The following is a 24,245-nucleotide window of genomic DNA, read 5'->3' as shown; positions in this document are numbered from 1 at the left end:
TAAAAATGGAGAGTGTTGGTGTTTGTACAACATTATGAATGAACTCAATGCCACTGAATCATACACTTGAAAAAGGCTAAAATGATAAATTTTATGCAACATACAATTTTACCAAAAAAAAAGAAAAGTTAATGGCTTAAGAGATACTAGGCAAGTATAAACTGAAAGAAAGCAGAGTGGCAATATTAGCATCATCCAAAGAAGAATTTAAAGTTACAAGGATTAGTGATAGGAACATCATGTAATGATTAAAAAAGCATCATTTATTAATGTATGTCCATTTATTTGCACCAAAAATATACATAGTAAAATGCAAAACAAACAGAAATGTAAAAACTTGACATATTTGAATACTTTAAAACATCCTTATATCAGGAGGATGAAAACATTAGGCTCAATCAACAATGGCTTAGATTACTAGATTCTTTTTCTTATGTAACAAGAAGTTTAGAAGTAGGAAAAGGCTGGTGTTTTGTTCAGAGACTCATTAAGACCTTTCTCTACAGTTTTGTCACTTTAGCATGTTCACCTACGACTGGTCAAAGGCGGAAAGGGAAGAGGGCGCCAGGCACATTAGTTAAATTCATCTGGAAAGCAAAAAACTTCCTAGATGCCCTCTGATAGGTGTATTTGCCAGAATGTGTAATGTACCCAGCCACCTTAGCAGCAAGAAGTGAATATTAAATTATCCAGCCTCCATAGTAGGAGGAACACAAGGCAAAGGAGTAAGGCCTAGCCAATCAACAGTGTCTGCCAGAGACTCTCTCAACCTTACGATCCAGCAATCCCACTGCTTGGCATACACACTGAGGAAACCAGAAAGGAAAGAGACACGTGTACCCCAATGTTCATCGCAGCACTGTTTATAATAGCCAGGACATGGAAGCAACCTAGATGTCCATCAGCAGATGAATGGATAAGAAAGCTGTGGTACATATACACAACGGAGTATTACTCAGCCATTAAAAAGAATACATTTGAGTCAGTTCTAATGCGGTAGATGAAACTGGAGCCTATTATACAGAGTGAAGTAAGCCAGGAAGAAAAACACCAATACAGTATACTAACGCATATATATGGAATTTAGAAAGATGGTAACAATAACCCTGTATACGAGACAGCAAAGGAGACACTGATGTATAGAACAGTCTTTTGGACTCTGTGGGAGAGGGAGAGGGTGAGATGATTTGGGAGAATGGCATTGAAATATGTATAATATCATATATGAAACGAGTCACCAGTCCAGGTTCGATGCACGATACTGGATGCTTGGGGCTGGTGCACTGGGATGACCCAGAGGGATGGTATGGGGAGGGAGGAGGGAGGAGGGTTCAGGATGGGGAACACATGTATGCCTGTGGCAGATTCATTTTGATATATGGCAGAACCAATACAATATTGTAAAGTTTAAAAATAAAATTTAAAAAATAAATAAAATAAAATCTAGAAGAAAAAAATTAAAGACACACAGGAATTATCGAGGAATTCCCTGGCAGTCTCCATGCTCTCACTATTGAAGCCTTGGGTTCAATCCCTGGCTGGGGAACTTAAATCCCATAAACCAAGGGGCACGACCAAAAAATAAAAAAGTTAATGTCTATGACTTACTAGGCAGAGATTCTTGCAACTCACAAAAAGATAAATTTTTCCTAAGAGCTCAGGCAAACACACAAAATTTTTTAAAAATAATTTTATAGGCTGTTTCACTGATTATAATCCATAAATAACTAAATTAAAACTTCACTATATGGAAATTTCAGTTCCTAGATAATGCATGGATTAAAGAAAAAACAAAAATTACTAACAACCAAGAAAGAAAAAGAAAAACATTTCATACCACAAAACCTATGGTGACCATAAAAGTAGTATTAAGAAAAGAATACAGGAGGCAGGGATCAAGATCATCCCCAGGGAAAAGAAATGCAAAAAGGCAAAATGGTTGTCTGAGGAGGCCTTACAAGTAGCTGTGAATAGAAGAGAAGCAAAAGGCAAAGGAGAAAAGGAAAGATATACCCATTTGAATGCAGAGTTCCAAAGAATAGCAAGAAGAGACAAGAAAGCCTTCCTCAGAGATCACTGCAAAGAAATAGAGAAAAACAATTGAATGGGAAAGACTATGCCAAAGCCTTTGACTGTGTGGATCACAATAAACTGTGGAAAATTCTTCAAGAGATGGGAATACCTATAGACCACCTGACCTGCCTCTTGAGAAATCTGTATTCAGGTCAGGAAGCAACAGTTAGAACTGGACATGGAACAACAGACTGGTTCCAAATAGGAAAACGAGTACATCAAGGCTGTATATTGTCACCCTGCTTATTTAACTTATATGCAGAGTACATCATGAGAAATGCTGGACTGGAAGAAGCACAAGCTGGAATCAAGATTGCTGGGAGAAATACAAATAACCTCAGATATGCAGATGACACCACTCTTATAGCAGAAAGTGAAGAAGAACTAAAGAGCTTCTTCATGAAAGTGAAAGAGGAGAGTGAAAAAGTTGGCTTAAAGCTCAACATTCAGAAATCTAAGATCATGGCATCTGGTCCCATCACTGCATGGCAAATAGATGGAGAAACAGAGGAAACAGTGGCTGACTTTATTTTCTTGGGCTCTAAAATCACTGTAGATTTGTAGATGATGACTGCAGCCATGAAATTAATTAAAGACATTTGCTCCAAGGGAAAAAAGTTATGACCAACCTAGACAGCATATTAAAAAGCAGAGATATTACTTTACCAACAAAGGTCTGTCTAGTCAAAGCTATGGTTTTTCCAGTAGTCATGTATGGATTTGAGAGTTGGACTATAAAGAAAGCTGAGCACCGAAGAATTGATGCTTTTGAACTGTGGTGTCAGAGAAGACTTTTGAGAGTTCCCTGGACTATAAGGAGATCCAACCAGTCCATCCTAAAGGAAATCAGTCCTGAATATTCAATGGAAGGACTGATGCTGCAGCTGAAACTCCAATACTTTGGCCACGTGATGCAAAGAGCCGACTCATCTGAAAAGACCTGATGCTGGGAAAGACTGAAGGTAGGAGGAGAAGGGGACGACAGAGGATGAGATGGTTGGATGGCATCACTAACTCAATGGACATGAGTCTGAGTAAACTCTAGGAGATGGTGATAGACAGGGAGGCCTAGTGTGCTGCAGTTCATGGGGTTGCAAACAGTCGGACACAACTAAGCAACTGAACTAAAGAAAAAAATATGACTTGAAAGCTTTGATTGTAAAGAAAAATGTTGAAAAGAATTTAAAAACTAAGAATCTAATAAAAGAACTAAGAAACCAAAGAACAAAATAAACTGGAGACCAAAAAGAAAACAAAAAAGGAATATTATTTTTTCTGAATAACTAATTTTTCCCTTTTTTCTTTTCTCTATTTACAATTATTTTGTATTTCATTAATTTTGTCTTTTGTCTTTCCTTCCTTCTACTTTCTTTAAGTTTAGTTTGTCGTTTTTTTCCACATTTCTTGAAATAAAAACTTAGACTGTGCACTTTTAGCATTTTCTGTGTAATATATGAATTGAAGGCTATGAATTTGTATTGCACAGTTGGTTCTAATATATTTTGATAAATCGTATCAAAGTAATTTTTATAGCTTGATTATGTGAAAAGACCTATAAAATGGATCAACTCCTTAATATCCATATGGAAGAAAAATATGTAGGATTGAGGATAAAAAGTGAGATATAACCACATATAAAATATAAGCATACTACTTATAATTCTAAGGCAACAAATTTCTAAACCTACCGGAAACTGAAATGAGGTGTGTAAACAGATACTTGGTCCCAATTTTAAATTGAATGCTTCCAACATACTATTATTGGGATATAGCTGCTAAGAGACTTATAGATGATCTTTACCAGTTTAAAGAATAATATTTTCATTTTTTATATTTCATTTTGGAAAGATCCTATGTCTTTTCTCCATCTACTAAGATGATTGATTTCTGATATTATTCTGTCTTGTTCTATTTGTTTTCTGAGCTCAATTTTCATTTCATTATTTCCTCAACTTTTGTTGATTTCTCTCCTCAGCTCTTAAATTTTCAGTTCAAGTTTGTTTTATAACCCCACATGGTTGGGTGAGAACATAGAACTCAATCTAAAGTGCTGTATTTGTGTTCTACTTCATAGCTGGTTTCTGTGGGACAATTTTTATCACCTAAAATGTTATAATTTATGTACTTTTTAAAATAGTTTTGGATAGGTAATGTCTGTTTTTTTTCTATTTACATTCATTTCATGGTCAGAGCTTCCCTGATAGATCAGTTGGTAAAGAATCCACCTGCAATACAGGAGACCCCGGTTGATTCCTGGGTCAGGAAGATCTTCTGGAGAAGGGATAGGCTGCCCACTCCAATATTCTTGGGCTTCCCTTGTGGCTCAGCTGGTAAAAAATCTACCTGCAGTGCAGGAGACCCCAGTTTGATTTCTGGGTCAGGAAGATCCCCTGGAAAAGGGATAGGCTACCCACTCCAGTATTCTTGGGCTTCCCTTGAGGCTCAGCTGGTAAAGAATCCGCCTGCAATGAGGGAGACCTAGGTTCGATTCCTGGGTTGGGAAGATTCCCTGGAGAAGGGAAAGGCTACCCACTCCAGTATTCTGGCCTGAAGAATTCCATGGACTATGTAGTCCATGGGGTCGAAAGGAGTCGGACACAACTGAGCGACTTTCACTTTTATGGTCAGGATTCCTAGTTCAAGAGCACCTCCTTCAGTTTAGTGTAGTAAAGCCCAGTTTCTTTTATGGCCAGTGTTGATACCAGTGGAGAAAAGGGTTCCATTTCTGCAGAATCCTTAAATCTTCTACTAAATATTTAGTTGTCTGAAAATATGTTCATCTTGCCTTGAACATAACTGAAAACTCGACTAGGTAAAGAACACTAAGTTCAAAATAACTTCCCTTTAAATATTTAAAGAAAAATGTGTCAACCTCCTCCTTTCAATTTGGCCAACGAAGTGCACAGACAGTCTGTTTTGCTTGAAAGGTTAACTGTTTTTTTTTTTTTTTTAATTTCTAAGAATTAGATTATTTTCTTTATCCTTGGAATTCTGAAATTAAAGGCATGTGTAGGCATGACTTTTTTTTAGCACTTTCAATATGAAGATGGGGAGTGGGATGAATTGGGAGATTGGGATTGGCAATATTTACACTACTTATAAAATAACTAACTAATGAGAACCAACTGTATAGCACAGGAAACTACTCAGTGCTCTGTGGTGACCTAATAGGGAAGGAAACCAAAAAAGAGGGGATATATGTATATGTGTGGCTGACGCACTTTGCTGTACAGCAGAAACTAACACAGCACTGTAAAGCTGTTTAAATATGTGTATGTGTGTGTGTGTGTGTGTGTGTGTGTATATATAACAGTCAAAAAGACAGAAGAAGAAACAGGAGAAAAAAAAATAAGAAGAGGAGGAAGATCTGTAGGGCTAGGTAGGGAGATACAAGATTTCAGCCCCAGGAAATTTCCTTCTTATCCTTTGGGACTATATCCTCCCCTCTACTATCTCTGTCCTCTCCTTCTGGAACCTCTTTTAAGTATGTGGTGGCTTAGCTGCTAAGTCGTGTCTGACTTGCGATCCCATGGACTGTTGCCCGCCAGGCTCCTGTGTCCATGGAATTTCCTGGGCCAGAACACTGGAGTGGGCTGCCATTTTCTTCTCTTTCCTTCTTCTTCTAAGTTAGCCAAATTCTAAAGACATTCTCGTATTTCTTCATTTTTATTTAATTTTCCACACTCTGGTCTACATTCAAAGGGAACTCTTTTATTTTTCTACTAATTCGGTATTTTTAAATTAATTAACTTTTATTTTTTATTATAAAGATCTTTATCTTGACTATTTCATTTTCAAAGTTGTCTCTCTCATTTTACTTCTCTCTAGTGATATAAACTAGAATGTTTTTTGAGCTATCTTCTAAACCTTTCATCATCTACTTACTCTGAGGTACACAGTCTTGAGGATGGCCCCCAATGATCCCTGTCTCCTGGCTGGTATCTGTACCCACAAAAAAGTTCCCTCCAACAGTGTACAAGCATTTGTCTGTGTGATCAATAGCATACAAAACATATGACGGTCTAAAGAACCTGCTGTGTAGTACAGGGAATTCTACTCAATATTATGTAATTGCCTATAAGGGAAAAGAACTAAAAAGAAAAAAAAAAGAGTGGATATATGTATTCATATAACTGATTCACTGTGCTATACATCTGAAACTAGCACAATATTGTAGATCAACTATAATTAAAAGACAGCGAGAGAGCGAGAGAGATGATGGTTTGTAATTTCCAAGATTTATAAAATGGGCTTCTCTGGTGGTTCAGTGGTTAAGAATCTGCCCTACGATGCAGAGGACGTCGGTTTGATCCCTGTCCAGGAAGATTCCACATGACACGAAGCAACTAAGCCAGTGCGCCACAACTACTGAGCCCCTGCTCTGGAGCCCAAGAACCTCAACTACTGAAGCCCAAGTGCCTTGGCGCGCATGCACCGCTAAAGGAGAAGCCACCACAATGAGAAGCCCGCTCGCTGCAGCTAGAGAAAAAAACTGAGCAGCAACGAAGACCCAGCACAGCCAAGAAAAAACCACCATGACTTCTGTCTTGGGAACACTCCTGCTCTAGGGAAACCAAGCTGCGCAACAGTAAGCAGCTTTATGGAGGGTTCCACACAGTGAGAAACTGAGCAGCTAGTGAGGAACTGAGGCCTGACAATACTCATGTGGGTAAGCTTTGAAGAAGATCATCCACTCCTAGCTGAATATAGGCCTAGATCTTTGCCTGGAGCTTGACTGCAACCTCGTAAGAGATCCTGAGTTAGAGTAACTCAATTAAGCTGCAATCAGATTCCTGACTCTCAGAAAGTGTGAGATAATAAATGTTTGTTATTTTAAGCTGCTACACTTCAGGGTAATTTGTTTTGTGGCTGCTGCTGCTAAGTCACTTCAGTCGTGTCCAACTCTGTGCGACCCCATAGACGGCAGCCCACCAGGGCCCGCCTTCACTGGGATTCTCCGGGCAAGAACACTGGAGTGGGTGGCCATTTCCTCCTCCAATGCATGAAAGTGCAAAGTGAAAGTGAAGTCGCTCAGTCGTGTCCGACTCCTAGCGACCCCATGGACTGCAGCCTACCAGGCTCCTCCGTTCATGGGATTTTCCAGGCAAGAGTACTGGAGTGGGTTGCCATTGCCTTCTCCAAGATTACCTATAAATTCTATCTAAAGAAAATTTTAAAGTGGCTTTCCTTTACCTTCAGGTGCTCAAAAGTTACATTTTAAAATTTATTATTAATCTAAATCCTCAAGCTGTTGTTGCAGAAAATCTTCAGAGAAATCTTATTTGGAAGGCCAATATATAAAACTAATTAAAGTGAGGCTGTTTTGGTGGTAAGGGACCTAGAGCCCTGAAGCCTCCTTGAGAAACCCTTAAGGCAGTGGTAGGGGTCACACAGGCAAAATGAATGGAGGTACATAAGACAGTAGGAAGCTGTGCGGAAAGTGGGGACCATGTCTCGCTAGACAATAGTCAGCTTTAGTCAATTGTTCCCACATGGGAATGTGGTGCCTGTGTTGCCACATCATGCATTTTTGTAAGAGAATCTGGAAAGTCGGATTTTATGTTAAATCTCTTTAAGTAGTGGCAATAATTTTATATCACCAAGAGATAATCATACTTTGTGAGAAAAATGCATGCACAGGCTAAACGGAACTCATTGGCCCGTTTGCTCTCTCTGGTTTAAGATGTGAAAGGTTACTGGGAAACTGCAAGATAAATCTTGCTCCACCACCCCTAACCTATCCTACCCATGCAAGTCATAGTTCATTCCAATATTACAAAATGGCTTTTGTAGTACACAATATTTTTAGTGTATATAATTCATAGGCTAATATATTTTGTTTTGTGGCAGTAGATAACTAATAGAAACAACAAAGAAGGCAGGAGACTACTGTAATCATTTAGGCAAGACAGTGGGGGGAAAAGACAAATGGGATGGAAAGAAAGTCAAGAGATAATAAAAATCTATGAAATCTAGTAATCATGAATATGAAGGAGTAAAAAGAAAAAACAGGAAGTTGACAGAAGCTTCCAGATTCTTTATTTCAGACTACAAATGACAGATTTTCATCATTCTGTACCTGGAGTACTTACAGAACTTAAGGGACAGACATATGCAGGAAACAAAGGCCACATGGATATGGAAGTTCCACTTTGAAGCTGATCTGGATTGCTTACACAGACATGAGAACTCAGATAGAAGAGTAAGAAAAAGCAGAACTCGGCAGAAAACCAACATTTAAGAGGCACAAAAGGGATGAATCAGCTAACATGACTGGGATGAGGCAGACAAGAGATAGGAGAAAAACAGGAAAAAGTGGTATCATAAAAACCAACTTAGGAACAAGAAAAACATTTCAAAATTATTTAAAGATGAATTTAAAAAATTAAAAATAAAATCTCACAAATTAAAAATATTTTTCAATTTTGGCCTCAATGTCATAAACCAGAGTCAAACCAAACAATATATATCTAAAGCAGCAGCTCTCAACTGAGGATGGTACTGTACCCTCAGACACTTGGAAATAAGAGCTTTTTTTTTGTTCCAATAAATGAGGGGTGGGGAGAAGTGTACACAAAAAGTATCCACTACTAGAGTTTATGAGGCTGAAAGCCAGAGATGATAAACATGTCACAATATGCAGAACAATCTTTTATAACGACCCAGAATACCAATAGCACCTCTACTGAAAAATGATTCAAGTTATGAGAAAACAGTCAATACAGTCCAATACAAATATATTATTTTAGTACTTCAGATTTAGAAAGATTATAAGTAACCTAAAAGTTATTAACTAACAAGGCTAAATAGGCTAAAATTTGGAAAGGTTTTAATTAATGTAGGTCTTACAGTTGGTGATGCCATGGTAAGATATACAGGAATTTTCTTTTTTTTAATATTCATTTATTTGTGAGGCTGCAAGGGGTCTTAGTCACAGCATGTGGGACCTTCGATCTTCCTTGCAGCATGTGTGATCTTTAGTTGTGGCATGCGCGATCTAGTTCCCTAACCAGGGATCAAGCCCAGGCTCCCTACATTGGGAGTGCTGAGTTTTAGCCACTGGACCACCAGGGAAGTCCCCTATAGGAATCTTTTAACCTAAAAGGATTACACATATTGAGCAGCCTTGGATAACTCCAAGGAGATCAAGGATTTAAATAGCAAGTACTATTTCAGCTGAGATGTATAGTTTAAGCAGAAAACACCACCACACTATGCTAACTTTCCCAGTCAGAAGTGCACAGAGATCAAGCATTATTCTACATGATAAATCAAATTATCAAACAAAGTGGCAATAACAAAACAAAATAGAAAAACCCACACATTCAATATATTGTTCATAAAATACATTTGATTAAATAATTTAAGAAAAATAAATTATTTTTATATACATATACAGGAATTCTATAAAGTTTTTAAATGTCTCAGCTGCTTCTTACTAAATTCTAACTTCTCAAAAGGCCAAATCATGGATATAGGTTAATATAATGCAAGAAGTTCTATGTAATTTAAGATTAGACTATTTTCTCATGAGGGAAAGAAAAAAAATGAGAACAGCTTAATGTGTATGGATTATTCAGTCATGCATCTACAATTCACTGATATAGTATTTTACTAGTGCGCATGCACACACACACACACAAATTATACCAGGTGTGAAACTACTATCCTTAGGAAGACACGGTTGCAAGATTAGTTCTTGACTGGCAGGACTTGAGTTTTGCAAGAGCTCTTACCATTTCCTGATAAAAATTACTCACTGTGCCTAAACTGCTACATAAAAATTTTATTTTTGTCAAACACTTGCTTTTTGCCTAGGAGTCTAGGATTTTGGTTCACCTTAGGCAGAACCTGCCTTTGTAACCATCTCTATTAAAAGCCCTGGGCACTGAATCTTTAAGAAGCTGCCCTGGTAGACAGCATTTCATATGTGTTGTCACAATTAGTCGCTATAGGAATTAAGAGGATATGTTCCACTAGAAGAAGATGCTTGGAAACCTGTATCTGGTTTCTCCTGGCCTTTACCAAAGGCACCTTTGTTGCACTTTGCTTTGTACCCTTTACTGTATAATGATAGCCATGAACACAATTATATGCTGAGTCCTATGAGTCTTCCTAACAATCACTGAACCTGGGAGTGGTCTTAAAGACCACTGACAGGGCTGATGTCAGGAAGTGGGATTCATTAAACATGGTGAAAGCATTGTTTGAGAAAAGGAAGGATGAAGTGGTAGGATGATGAAACTTTGTTACTTGCATGGCTATGAAATTACCCACGATGAATCAGCAGCTGAGTTGCTGTCTGTTGAGAGAGGTAAAAGTTACTTTTGAAATTTGAAAATGACAGACCTAACTCTAAGAGAGTTGGCTCATTCAATCTTCAATCTGCTTTGGCCATGATGACTGAAGTGAGAAGAGAAAAAGTACAGTACAGGTGATACCTCTGGTTTCTGTTCTCACCTCTGAACCGCAGGAGAAAAGGCCCAAAGTTCTCAAAGGTAAGCTTTGGCTGGACCAAAATTGTTAAACACTTGTGTTGGTCTCTCTTCCAAGCATGAGGAATTAAAAGTTATATTAGGTCTCAGGGTTGGAGAAAGCTTTAGATAACAAAAGGAAAGGAAACTATTTCAGCTGTTTCTTCAGCCTAACTACTGCTGCTTTAGCAACCCCTCCATGCCTCCTACTTTCCAGTCAGGAACTTCCAACGACTGTAATGTTAATACTGTAAATGTTAAATTTATCGCTAGAAGTTTGAATAAATATGCAATAAGAAAAAGAGGCAGGGAAAGTTTAAAAGATGCATTTGTATTTTGTGGCTATTGCATCTGGAGGTATGAGAAATAAAAATATACAGTATTATATGCTTGCACTCTCATAAATGCTAGATGGATCATATCAATCAGGAAAAGTTGCAAAACAAAGAGAGACATACCTTGCTTGCTTTTCACTGCTGGTGAGTGGATTAGAAAATTAAACTGTTTGAGTATAAGAAACAGAATAAATAAATCTCCATAATGGATACTATTAGGTTGGCCAAAAAGTTCCTTCAATTTAAGTAAAAATGAAAAATGCAATTTTTATTTTTACCAAGAACGTGACTGAATATTGTATTCACTGTTTTGTTTCACTACCTTCCGCCCCTTTTCAGGCAACTTCATAACTCCATCTTCCCAAAGCTTTTTATCTTTTGAGCAAAGAACTGCTGCAGGTGCCTTTTGTAGTCTTTCAGAGAATTGAAATATTTTCCATTAAGAGAATTTTGTAAAGACCAAAACACTGCATTTCCTGGCAGTCTTACTTGTTAGGATTTCACATTAACTGCAGAGGGCAGAGGAGCCTGGAAGGCTGCAGTCCATGGGGTCGCTGAGGGTCGGACACGACTGAGCGACTTCACTTTCACTTTCATGCACTGGAGGAGGAAATGGCAACCCACTCCAGTGTTCTTGCCTGGAGAATCCCAGGGACAGGGGAGCCTGGTGGGCTGCCGTCTATGGGGTCGCACAGAGTCGGACATGACTGAAGTGACTTAGAAGCAGCAGCAGCAGAGGGCCAGGGTTCAGTCCCTGGTCAGGAAACTAAGATCCCACAAGCTACATGGCACAGCAGAAAACAAAAACAACAAAATAAATGGACATCCACAGGTGCAATGTCTGATGAATACGGCAGATGAATCTGAACTTTTCAGCCAAGCTGTAACAATTTTTGTTCAGTCATCAAGCATGCTGTCTTGCATTATACTGATGGAAGATTATTAGTTCTCTGTTGACTAATTCTGAATGCTTTTCATAAAGTGCTGCTTTTTAGTCTCATTGGGAGCAATACCTGTTGGAATTAAATCATTTGGTTTTCCTGAAGGAGCTCATAATAGAAAACTCTCTTCCAATCTCACCATATATACAAAATCACCTTCTTGGATGAAGATCTGCCTTTGGTGTGGTTGGTGGTGGTTTATTTCTTTCGCCCCATGATCTCTTCCATTCCACATTATTGTACACTATTTACTTTTCATTGCCCATCACAGTTTGTTTTAAAAATGGAACATTTTTGTTACATTTAAGTAGAGAATTGCATGTGGAAATATGGTTTAAAAAAAAAAAGGTTTTTTTGCTCAACTTATGTGGAACCCAAACATCAAAGTTATTAACATAAACCAAGCTGGGGCAAATGATTTTCAATGCTTCATTTGGGTATTTTGAGTATGTCAGCTATCTCCGTCATCATACAGCATGACTGTTCTCAATTAATGTCTTGATTTGAGTACTATCAACTTCAACTGGCCTACCCAAGCATGGACCATCATCCAGGGAGAAATCTCCAGCATGAAACTTTGCCAGCCACTTCTGACATGTTGGATCAGTCACAAAACCTTCTCAATATAATGCACAAATCCTTTTTAGGGTTTCAGTTGCATTTTTACATTTCATGAAATAATAAAGCACAATATGCCAAAAATGTTGTTTTTTTCTTCTTCTTCAATAATAAAATGGATATATAAAAATTCATCAATTTTGTTAAGTGTGTTTTAAAATGCACACTGATAATGACAGCTGTTATAATACAATCTTAACAAAATTGTTTCAAATGACATTCAGTTCAGTTCAGTCGCTCAGTCGGGTCCGACTCTTTGCGACCCCATGAATAGCAGCACGCTAGGCCTCCCTGTCCATCACCAACTCCCGGAGTTCATTCAGACTCACGTCCATCGAGTCAGTGATGCCATCCAGCCATCTCATCCTCTGTCATCCTCTTCTCCTCCTGCCCCCAATCCCTCTCAGCATCAGAGTCTTTTCCAATGAGTCAACTCTTCGCATGAGGTGGCCAAAGTACTGCAGTTTCAGCTTTAGCATCATTCCCTCCAAAGAAATCCCAGGGCTGATCTCCTTCAGAATGGACCAGTTGGATCTCCTTGCAGTCCCAGGGACTCTCAAGAGTCTTCTCCAACACCACAGTTCAAAAGCATCAATTCTTTGGCACTCAGCTTTCTTCACAGTCCAACTCTCACATCCATACATGACCACAGGAAAAACCATAGCCTTGACTAGACGGACATTTGTTGGCAAAACCTTATAGAAAAACCAAACGAACTTCTGGCCAAACCAATATTATTTTTATTTATTGCCATCTCAGAGAAAAGGGAGACATGTAAACAAAGGAAATTTCCAAGCAGAAATACACCTTTGGAGTTTTAAAAAGCAGTTTTTAGTTGTTACTGAGCTCTTGTGAAGTCAGATATCTAATCCGGAAAGGCTGATGATTTTCCAGCACGATATGCATTACTTTTGAGTGATTAATTTGAACTCTGAGACTAAGAAAATGAAAAGGGAATAGGAAAGTCTTGCTTGTCACTTGGACTTAGAACATAACTATCTGCTCTGCCGCATCTTGGCTTGGCCACTGCTGAAGAAAAGTCACTGGCTTTTTCAGAATCCTGAATTCACAAATCCTAATTACTTGGCTCTGACTCTAAGCTAAAAACTGACAATAGTCTGATACTGGCTATTTAAACCTCAACACAAGCTGTGCTGAACTAAAGCAAGCATATGCTCAGTGAACAGGGCTTTGACTTAAGGACTGTAGAAGATTTAAGACACCCTCTCTGAAGCCTAAATTGAAAACATCATGGATTCTGGCTAGACCATCTGAATCACTTGCAGATGCCCATAGGAAAGGGCTCATTCTATGACAGGGCCATCTCCATCAAGCTGTCAGTTACACAGGCCTAAAGTACATTCCTAACTTATGACTACTGCCAAAAGTTGTAAGTTGGGAGAATGCACTCTACTCACTTGTTACAGACTGGAGTCACAATTCCTTTTCAGGGAAGTCTCACTGCTATGGACTTGTATCCAGCTTTCTGGATTAGCTGCAGCTTTCAAGAATGAATTAATAACTTGATTTTATTTCCCTCAAATTCACCTTACCATTCCTTGCACACACACACTTATTAAGGCAGCTTCATTATTAACCACAGCTATCTCCAGAAAGGAACTGATCTTTTCCCAGGTGGCACTAGTGGTAAAGAAAACACTTGCCAATGCAGGAGATGTAAGAGACCTGGGTTCGATCCCTGGGTCAGGAAGATCCCCTGGAGAAGGAAATGGCAACCCACTCCAGTATTCTTGCCTAGAGAATCCCATGAACAGAGAAACCTGGCAGGCCTCAGTCACTGAGTTGCAAAGAATCTGAACACAAGTGAAGTGACTTAGCCAGCATAATACACACACTGCACTAGGTAAATAATCAGGACAAAAAAGGTATAGGAGGTGACATAAACTTATTTTGAAAATTTTTGATTTCATACAGACTAATCCCAAATCACATATCTTTCTAGTTAAGTTGTATAAAAAATTTTTTTTTGTAAAAATGTTTCTGTTCATCCTCCAGGTCTGGGTGATTGGGAGAAAAATGAAAAGTCTTCATTGCTGAATGGGACACACAGATTCTACAAGAGAGAAAAAAATAAAACACAGCACCTGGTGAAGTACAGAGAGGAGGACATTGATGTTTGCTTTTCGTAAGTATTCTTGAAATCTTTCCCTTCTTCCTGAAGGAAAACTCTGGGGGCTGGCTTCCCACACTCCTGTGAGTCCTTTCAATTCAAACTGAATGCCATGTTTCAATCATACCTACCAGTGCTCTGAGATAGCAGGAAGCAGCTCCAATTGCTACACCTTTCACAATGAACACCTCTAAACGATGTCCACACTATGAAACCAATGAGAAGGTGTCATGGATAAAGAAACTGATTGGAACTAATTGCCTTCAGGCAGTCCATCTGAACAAGTCATGAACTAAATTAAACAGACTAAATTTAGAATGCTAAAGTGAATGACCCCATGGGATGACATACTGAGGGGGCCCGTTAGCTTACACTATCGAGTTGGCCAAAAGATTCGTTCCATCTTTTCTGTAAGATGGCTTAAGTAGTGCTTAGTTGTCTTTAACTTCATTTGAAACAATTTTGTGACAGCTGTCATATCAGCAGGGATTTTTTTTTAAATTTCACCAAAACTGGTGAATTTTCGTGTACCCATTTTAATATTGAAGATGGAAGGAAAAAAGCTACATTTTCAGGATACTATGTTTTATTATTTTAAGAAAGTTAAAACACAAAATGAAAAAAAATGACTTGTGCATTATATGGACAAAGTGCTGTGACTGATCCAACATGTCAAAGTGGTTTGCTGAGGGAGGGAATCCTGTCTTATGAGCTCCTTCCAGAAAAGCAAATGATTAGTCCAACAAGTACTGATCCCAATAAAATCAACTGGAAGCAGCACTCAACTTAAAGTATCCTTAATTAGTCAACAGAAGATGCACAATATTCCCTTAGGATGACACAAAACCGCATGTTCCTTTGATGACCAGGCAAAAACTGTTACAGCTTGGCTGGGAAGGTCTGATTCATCCACCATATACACCAGATATCGCACCTTTGGAAGTGCATTTATTTTGGTCTTTACAAAATTTTAATGAAAAAAATTTCAATTCCCTAGGAGACTGTGAAAGGCACCTGCAAAAGTTCTTTGCTCAAAAAGGATGGAATTATGATGTTGCCCAAAAAATGGCAAAAGGTAGTAGAACAAAACAATGAATATGATGTTCAATAAAGCTCTTGGCAGAAATGAAAAATATGTCTTCTATTTTTACTTATACTTTTCTTATTTTTACAGGAAAAGGTCAGTTTTCATTCCAATCCCAAAGAAAGGCAATGCTAAAGAATGCTCAAACTACTGCGTAGTTGCACTCATCTCAACACACTAGCAAAGTAATGCTCAAAATTCTTCAAGATAAGCTTCAACAGTACGTGAACCAAGAACCTGCAGATGTTCAAGCTGGATTTAGAAAAGACAGAGGAACCAGAGATCAAATTGCCAACATCTGTCAGATCATAGAAAAAGAAAGAGAATTCCAGAAAAACATATACTTTCTGCTTCACTGATATACTAACGCTTTTGACTGTGTGGATCATAACAGACTGTGGAAAATTCTTCAAGAGATGGGAATACCAGACCACCTTACCTGCTTCCTGAAATATCTGTATGCAGATCAAGGAGCAACAGTTAGAACCGGACATGGAACAATGAACTGGTTCAAAATTGGGAAAAGGGTACTTCAAGGCTATACATTGTCACCCTGCTTATTTAACTTATATGCAGAGTACATCATGCAAAATGCCGGGCTGGATGAAGCACAACCTGGAATCAAGATTGCTGGGAGAAATATCAGAAATCTCAGATATGCAGATGACATCACCCTTATGGCAGAAAGTGAAGAGGAACTAAAGTGCTCTTTGATAAAGTAAAAGAGGAGAGTGAAAAAACCTGGCTTAAAATTCAACATTCAAATAGCTAAAATCATGGCATCTGGTCCCATCACTTCATGGCAAATAGATGGGGGAAAAAATGGAAACAGTGACAGACTATTTTCTTGGGCTCCAAAATCACTGCAGATGATAACTACAGCCATGAAGTTTAATGATGCTTGCTCCTTGAAAGAAAAGTTATGACAAACCCAGACAGTGTATTAAAAAGCAGAGACATTACTTTTCCAACAAAGGTCCATCTAATCAAAGCTATGGTTTTTTCCAGTAGTCATGTATGGTTGTGAGAGCTGGACCATAAAGAAGGCTGAGCACTGAAGAAAAATTGATGCTTTTGAACTGAGGTGTTGGAGAAGACTCTTGAGAGCCCCTTGGAATGCAAGGAGATCCAACCAGTGAATCCTAACGGAAACCAGTCCTGAATATTCACTGGAAGGGTTGATGCTGAAGCTGAAGCTCCAATACTTTGGCCACCTGATGCGAAGAGCTGACTCATTAGAAAAGACCCTGATGCTGGGGAAGACTAAAGGCAGGAGAAGAAGAGGACGACAGAGGACAAAATGGTTGGATGGGATCACTGACTCAATGGACATGAGTTTAAGCAAGCTCTGGGAGATGGTGAAGGACAGGGAAATCTGGTGTGCTGCAGTCGATGGGGTCATAAAGAGTTGGATATGACTAAGTGACTGAACAACAACAATTTTTACTTTAAAAACTGAGGGAATTTTCGGCCAATCCAATATCTAATTTATGTCTTGCCTGGAGTACCCAGAAATGCAAACTTTTTCTTTCCAGGGGTACCATGTGGATCCTCTGAAACTGTATTTCTTTTCATGTGTACCCTGACTATCACGACACTACCTTCAACCCTGAAAAATTTTCAGGTCAAATTGAACTTTATGGCCACAGTTGTACTTTACTTGACTCAACGCCTCAGGCATGTAAAAAGCGTCCAGGGCTTCCCTGGTGGCTCAGTGGTAAAGAATCCGCCTGCCAATGCAGGAGATGTGGGTTCCATCCCTGGGTAGGTAAGATTTCCTGGAGAAAGAAATGGCAAACCACTCCAAAGTTTTTGCCTGAGGGGCAATAGTCCATGGGGTCCCAAAAGAGTCAGACACAACTTAGTGACTAAACAATACAACAGACAACAGAAACTGAGGGAGAAAGACAGCTGTTTTTCTAAGACAAATGTCATGGTTAGGAGGAATTAATTTTAACTAGGCAAATTTATGCCTTTGAAGGAAACAATAGCAAAGATCAATAAAACTAAAACCTGCTTCTTTGAAAAGATAAACTTTTCAAAGAAAAGTTTTCAAGAAAGTTTTCAAAATTCAAGAAAAATTTTCAAGAAAATTGACAAACCATTAACCAGCCTCCTTAAGAAAAAAAGGGAGAAGACTCAAATCAATAAAATTAGAAATGAAACAGGAGATGTTACAACACACAATGCAGAAATACAAAGGATCATTAAGAGACTACTATGAGCAACATTGTATACACCTATAAAATGGACAACCTCTTAAAAAAGTATATCCTTCTAAGACTTAATCAAGAAGAAACTGAAAATATGTACAGACCAACTGAAAATAGGTACAGCACTGAAATCAAACTTGTGAGCAAAAAATTTCCCCAAAAACCAAAGTCCAGGGCTGCATGGCTTCATGGGAGAAGGCAATGGCACCCCAGTCCAGTACTCCTGCTTGGAAAATCCCATGGATGGAGGAGCCTGGAAGGCTGCAGTCCATGGGGTCGCTGAGGATCGGACACGACTGAGCGACTTCACTTTCACTTTTCACTTTCACGCATTGGAGAAGGAAATGGCAACCCACTCCAGTATCCTTGCCTGGAGAATCCCAGGGACAGGGGGGCCTGGTAGGCTGCTGTCTTTGGGGTCACACAGAGTCGGACGCGACTGAACCAACTTAGCAGCAGCAGCAGATGGCTTCACAGGTGAATTCCATCAAATGTTTAGAGAACAAATAACAACTATCTTTCTACCAATACACAAGCCTTTCCCAAATACAGATTTCTGAGTCCAGGTGAAACAAAGCCAGCTATTTGGAAGCTATCAGATACTTCCTCCCCTGTGAGCACTAAGGAGCTGGGGGAACATGAGAGGCAGCCATCCACCACATATGCTATTTCTTACCATAAACAAGGAATTGGTATGTGAACAATAAAGGAAGCAGGATTGGCCCCAAATACCTAGATGCATATGAAAGAAATGATTTTAGCAAGCCCAGACGCTTGTATTTTCCCATACATAGAAGATCGCTAAATCTCTTAATGTGATAAATTTAGTTTTCTCTTAATTAACAGTAATCTTTTAATATTCAGATTACCTGCCCCTTGCTACAAACTTATACACAGCCTGGCTCCTCCCCCACCTCCTCTGAGTCAACTTTCTTGGGGTCACTTGAGATGATGTCTCCCACCATCCTAACATTTCCACCAAACAAAACCTAATTCTCAACGGTCAGGTTGCTTGTATTTTTTTTAGTCTACAACACACACAATATTACGGGCCAGTATCACTGATTTACATATGCAAATATCCTCAACAAAACACTAACAAATGCATCCAATAACATGTCAAAAGGATCACATACCATGATCAAGTGGGATTTATCCCAAGCATGCAAGGATTCTTCAATATACATAAATTAAAGTGATCTGTTGTTGTTGTTCAGTCTATCAGTCATGTCCAACTCTTTGTGACCACAAGGACTGCAGCACGCCAGGCTTCCTTGTCCTTCACTATCTTCCAGAGCTTGCTAACACTCATTTCCACTGAGTCAGTGATGCCATTAAACCATCTTATCCTCTGTCATCCCCTTTTCCTGCTCTCAATCTTTCCCAGCATCAGAGTTTTTTTCCCAATGAGTTGGCTCTTTGCATTAAGAGGCCAAAGTATTGGAGCTTCAGCACCAGTCCTTCCAATGAATCTTTCTTTAGGAATAACTACTTTGATCTCCTTGCTATCCAAGGGACTCCCAAGGGTCTTCTTCCAGCACCACAATTTGAAAGCATCAATTCTTCCACACTCAGCATTCTTTATGGTCGCACTCTCACATTCATATATAACTATAGGAAAAACCATACCTTTGACTATACAGACCTTTGTCAGCAAAGTAATGTCTCTGCTCTTTAATACGCTATCTAGGTTTGTCACAACATTTCTTCCAAGGACCAAGCATCTTTTAATTTTATGGCTGCAGTCACTGTACACAGTGATTTTGGAGCCCAAGAAAATAAAGTCTGTCACTATTTCCACATTCTATCCCATCTATTTGTCATGAAGTAATGGGACCAAATGCCACGATCTTAGTTTTCTAAATGTTGAGTTTTAAGCCAACTTTTTCACTCTCCTTTTTCACCTTCATCAAGAGGCTCTTTAGTTCCTCTTTACTTTCTGCCCTTAGGGTGATGTCATCTGCATATGTGAGGTTATTGATCTTTTTCCTGGCAGTCTTGATTCCAGCTTGTGATTCTCCCAGCCCAACATTTCACACGATGTACTCTACAGTTCAGTTCAGTTGCTCAGTTGTGTCCGACTCTTAGCGACCCCGTGAATCACAGCACGCCAGGCCTCCCTGTCCATCACCACTCCCGGAGTTCACTCAGACTCACGTCCATCGAGTCAGGGATGCCATCCAGCCATCTCATCCTCTGTTGTCCCCTTCTCCTCCTGCCCCCAATCCCTCCGAGCATCAGAGTCTTTTCCAATGAGTCAACTCTTCGCATGAGGTGGCCAAAGTACTGCAGCTTTAGCATCATTCCCTCCAAAGAAATCCCAGGGTTGATCTCCTTCAGAATGGACTGGTTGGATGTCCTTGCAGTTCCAGGGACTCTCAAGAGTCTTCTCCAACACCACAGTTCAAAAGCATCAATTCTTCGGCGCTCAGCCTTCTTCACAGTGCAACTCTCACATCCATACATGACCACAGGTAAAACCATAGCCTTGACTAGACGGACCTTTGTTGGCAAAGTAATATCTCTGCTTTTCAATATGCTATCTAGGTTGGTCATAACTTTCCTTCCAAGGAGTAAGGGTCTTTTAATTTCATGGCTGCAGTCACCATCTGCAGTGATTTTGGAGCCCAGAAAAATAAAGTCTGACACTGTTTCCACTGTTTCCCCATCTATTTTCCATGAAGTGATGGGACCAGATGCCATGATCTTCGTTTTCTGAATGTTGAGCTTTAAGCCAACTTTTTCACTCTCCCCTTTCACCTTCATCAAGAGGCTTTTTAGTTCCTCTTCACTTTCTGCCATAAGGGTGGTGTCATCTGCATATCTCAGATTATTGATATTTCTCCCAGCAATCTTGATTCCAGCTTGTGCTTCTTCCAGCCCAGTGTTTCTCATGATGTACTCTGCATAAAAGTTAAATAAGCAGGGTGACAATATACAGCCTTGACGTACTCCTTTTCCTATTTGGAACCAGTCTGTTGTTCCATGTCCAGTTCTAACTGTTGCTTCCTGACCTGCATACAAATTTCTCAAGAGGCAGATCAGGTGGTCTGGTATTCCCATCTCTTGAAGAATTTTCCACAGTTTATTGTGATCCACACAGTCAAAGGTTTTGGCATAGTCAATAAAGCAGAAATAGATGTTTTTCTGGAACTCTCTTGCTTTTTCCATGATCCAGCAGATGTTGGCAATTTGGTCTCTGTTTCGTCTGCCTTTTCTAAAACCAGCTGGAACATCTGGAAGTTCACAGTTCACATATTGCTGAAGCCTGGCTTGGGGAATTTTGAGCATTACTTTACTAGTGTGTGAGATGAGTTCAATTGTGCGGTAGTTTGAGCATTAAGTTAAATAATCAGGGTGACAATATACAGCCTTGAAGTACTCATTTCCCAATTTTGAACCAGTCCATTGTTCATGTCCGGTTCTAACTGCTGCTTCTTGGCCTGCATACAGGTTTCTCAGGAGGCAGGTTAGGTGGTCTGGTATTCCCATCTCTCAGAATTTTCCACAGTTTGTTGTGATCTACACAAAGGCTTTAGCATCATCAACAAAGCAGAGAGTAGATGTTTTTTGGAATTCCCTTGCCTTCTCTATGATCCAGTGGATGTTGGCAATTTGATCTCTGGTTCCTCTGCCTTTTCTAAATCCAGCTTGCACATCTGCAAGTTCTCAGTTCATGTACTGTTAAAGCCTAGCTTAAAGGATTTTGAGCATTACCTTGCTAGCATGTGAAATGAGTGCTATTATGCAGTAGTCTAAACATTCTTTGGCATTGCCTTTTTTTGGGACTGAAATGAAGACTAACATTTTTCAATACCGTGACCACTGCTGAGTTTTCCAAATTTGCTGGCATACTGAGTGCAGCACTTTAACAGCATCATCTTTTAGGATCTGAAATAGCTCAGCTGGAATTTCATCACCTCCACTAGCTTTGTTCATAGTAATGCTTCTGAAGCCCCATTTGAGTTAACACTCCAGGATGTCTGGCTCTAAGTGAGTGATCACACCATTGTGGTTATCCAGGGCCTTTTTGTATAGTTCTGTGTATTCTTGCCACCTCTTCTTAATCTTTTCTGCTTCTGTTAGGGCCTCACGTTTTCTGTCCTTTACTGTGCCCATCTTTGCATGAAATGTTCCCTTGGTATCTCTAATTTTCTTGAAGAGATCACTAGTCTTCCCCATTCTTCCTCTCTTCTTCCCATTGTTTTCCTCTATTTCCTTGCATTGTTCACCTAAGAAGGCATCTTATCTTTCCTTGCTATTCTTTGGAACTCTGCATTCACATGGGTGTATCTTTCCTTTTCTCCTTTGCCGTTCTTTTTCTTCTTTTCTCAGCTATTTGTAAGGCCTCCTCAGGCAACCATTTTGCCTTGCTGCATTTCTTTTTCTTGAGGATGTTTTTGATCACTAACTCCTGTATAATTTTACACACTTCTGTCCATGGTTCTTCAGGCATTTATCAGATCTAATCCCTTGAATCTATTTGTCACTTCCACTGTATAATCATAAAGGATTTGATTTAGGTCATACCTGAATGGCCTAGTGGTTTTCCCTATTTCAATTTAAGTCTAAATTTTGCAATAAGGAAGTGATGATCTGAGCCACAGTCAGCTTCAGGTCTTGTTTTTGCTGACTGTATAGCGTTTCTCCATCTTTGGTTACAAAGAATATAATTCATCTGATTCTAGTATTTACCATCTGGTGATGTTCACATGCAGAGCTGTCTCTTGTGTTGTTGGACAAGGGTGTATACTATAACCAGGGTGTTCTCTTGGCAGAAGTGTTAACCTTTGCCCTGCTTCATTTTGTACTCCATGGCCAAACTTGACTGCTACTTCACGTATCTCTTGACTTCCTACTTTTGCATTCCAGCCCCCTATGATGAAAAGGACATCTTTTTTTGGTGTTACACCACATTAACAAAGTAAAAGATAAAAATCATATGATAATCTCAATAGATACAGAAAAGGCTTTTGAAAAAATTCAACACCGATTTCTGATGACAACCTCTGTAGAAAATGGGCATAGCAGGAACCTATCAACATAAGAAAGGTCATATATGACAAACCCACAACAAACATTTTTCTTAATGGTGAAAAACTGAAAGCATTTCCTCTAAGATCAGGAACAAGATAACACTTGCCACTATTATTTCAACACAGTTTTGGAAGTCCTAGCCATGGCAATCAGAGAAGAAAAAGAAATAAAAGGAATCAAGAATGGAAAAGAAGTCCTAAAACTCTCACTGTCTGCAGATGACATGATATTACACATAGAAAACCCTAAAGATACCCTCAGAAAATTACTGGAGCTCATCAGTGAATTTAGTAAAGTCACAGGATACAAAATCAATACACAGAAATCCCTTGCATTCCTACACACTAACAGTGAAAAATCAGCAAGTGAAATGGAGGGAACAATCCCACTCACCACTAAAACAAAAATAAAATACCTAGGAGTAAACCTGTCTAAAGACACAAAAGACCAGTATGTAGAAAATTATAGAACACTGATGAAACAAATAAAAGAGGATACAAAGTTGGACTGGATGAATCAATATTGTGAAAATTACTATACTACCTAAAGCAATCTACAGATTCAGTGCAATCCCTATCAAATTACCAATGGCATTTTTCACAGAACTAGAACAGAAAACTTTACAATTTGTATGGAAATACCAAAGACCCCAAATAGCCAATGCAATCAAGAAAGAAAAATGAAACTGGAAGAACTCAACCTACCTGACTTCAGACTATGCTACAAAGCTGCAGTAATCAAGACAGTATGGTACTGGTACAAAAACAGAAATATAGACCAATGGAACAAGATAGAAAGCCCAGAGATAAACCCACAAATCTATGGACACCTTATCTTTGACAAAGAGGGCAATGGAGAAAAGACAACCATTTCAATAAGTAGTGCTGGGAAACCTGGACAGCTATGAGTAAAAGAATGAAATTAGAACACTTCTTAATACCATACACAAAAATAAACTCAAGATAGATTAAAGACCTAAATGTAAGGCCAGAAACTACAAAACTCTTAGAGGAAAATACAGGCAAAACATTCTTGGACATAAACCCCAGCAAGACCCTCTTTGACCCACCTCCTAGAGTAGTGAAAAAAAAAAAACAAAAATAAAGAAATGGGACCTAATTAAATTTAAAAGCTTTTGCACAGCAAAGGAAACTTTAAACAAGATGAAAAGACAACCCTCAGAATGGGAGAAAATAATCAAAAAAGAAGCAACTGTCAAAAGCTTAATCCCCCAAATATACAAGTAGTTCACATAGCCAACATCAGAAAAACAAACAACCTAATCAAAAAAATGGGTGGAAGATCAAAACAGACATTTCTCCAAAGACGACACACAGAC

At 39.0% G+C, this 24,245-nt stretch overlaps 1 protein-coding gene across 4 annotated transcripts in view; it reads right to left on the bottom strand.

Annotated features, from left to right (window-relative positions):
* Nucleotides 1-24,245, bottom strand: part of CUL5 (cullin 5) — a 126,756-nt gene that overhangs the window by 81,398 nt on the left and 21,113 nt on the right. The window lies entirely within an intron of this gene.

This window comes from Bos javanicus, chromosome 15 (assembly GCF_032452875.1).
Source record: "Bos javanicus breed banteng chromosome 15, ARS-OSU_banteng_1.0, whole genome shotgun sequence".
NCBI classification, from domain to species: domain Eukaryota; kingdom Metazoa; phylum Chordata; class Mammalia; order Artiodactyla; family Bovidae; genus Bos; species Bos javanicus.
Note: the sequence above shows the minus strand (reverse complement) of the source record. Positions and strands in the feature narration are given on the sequence as shown.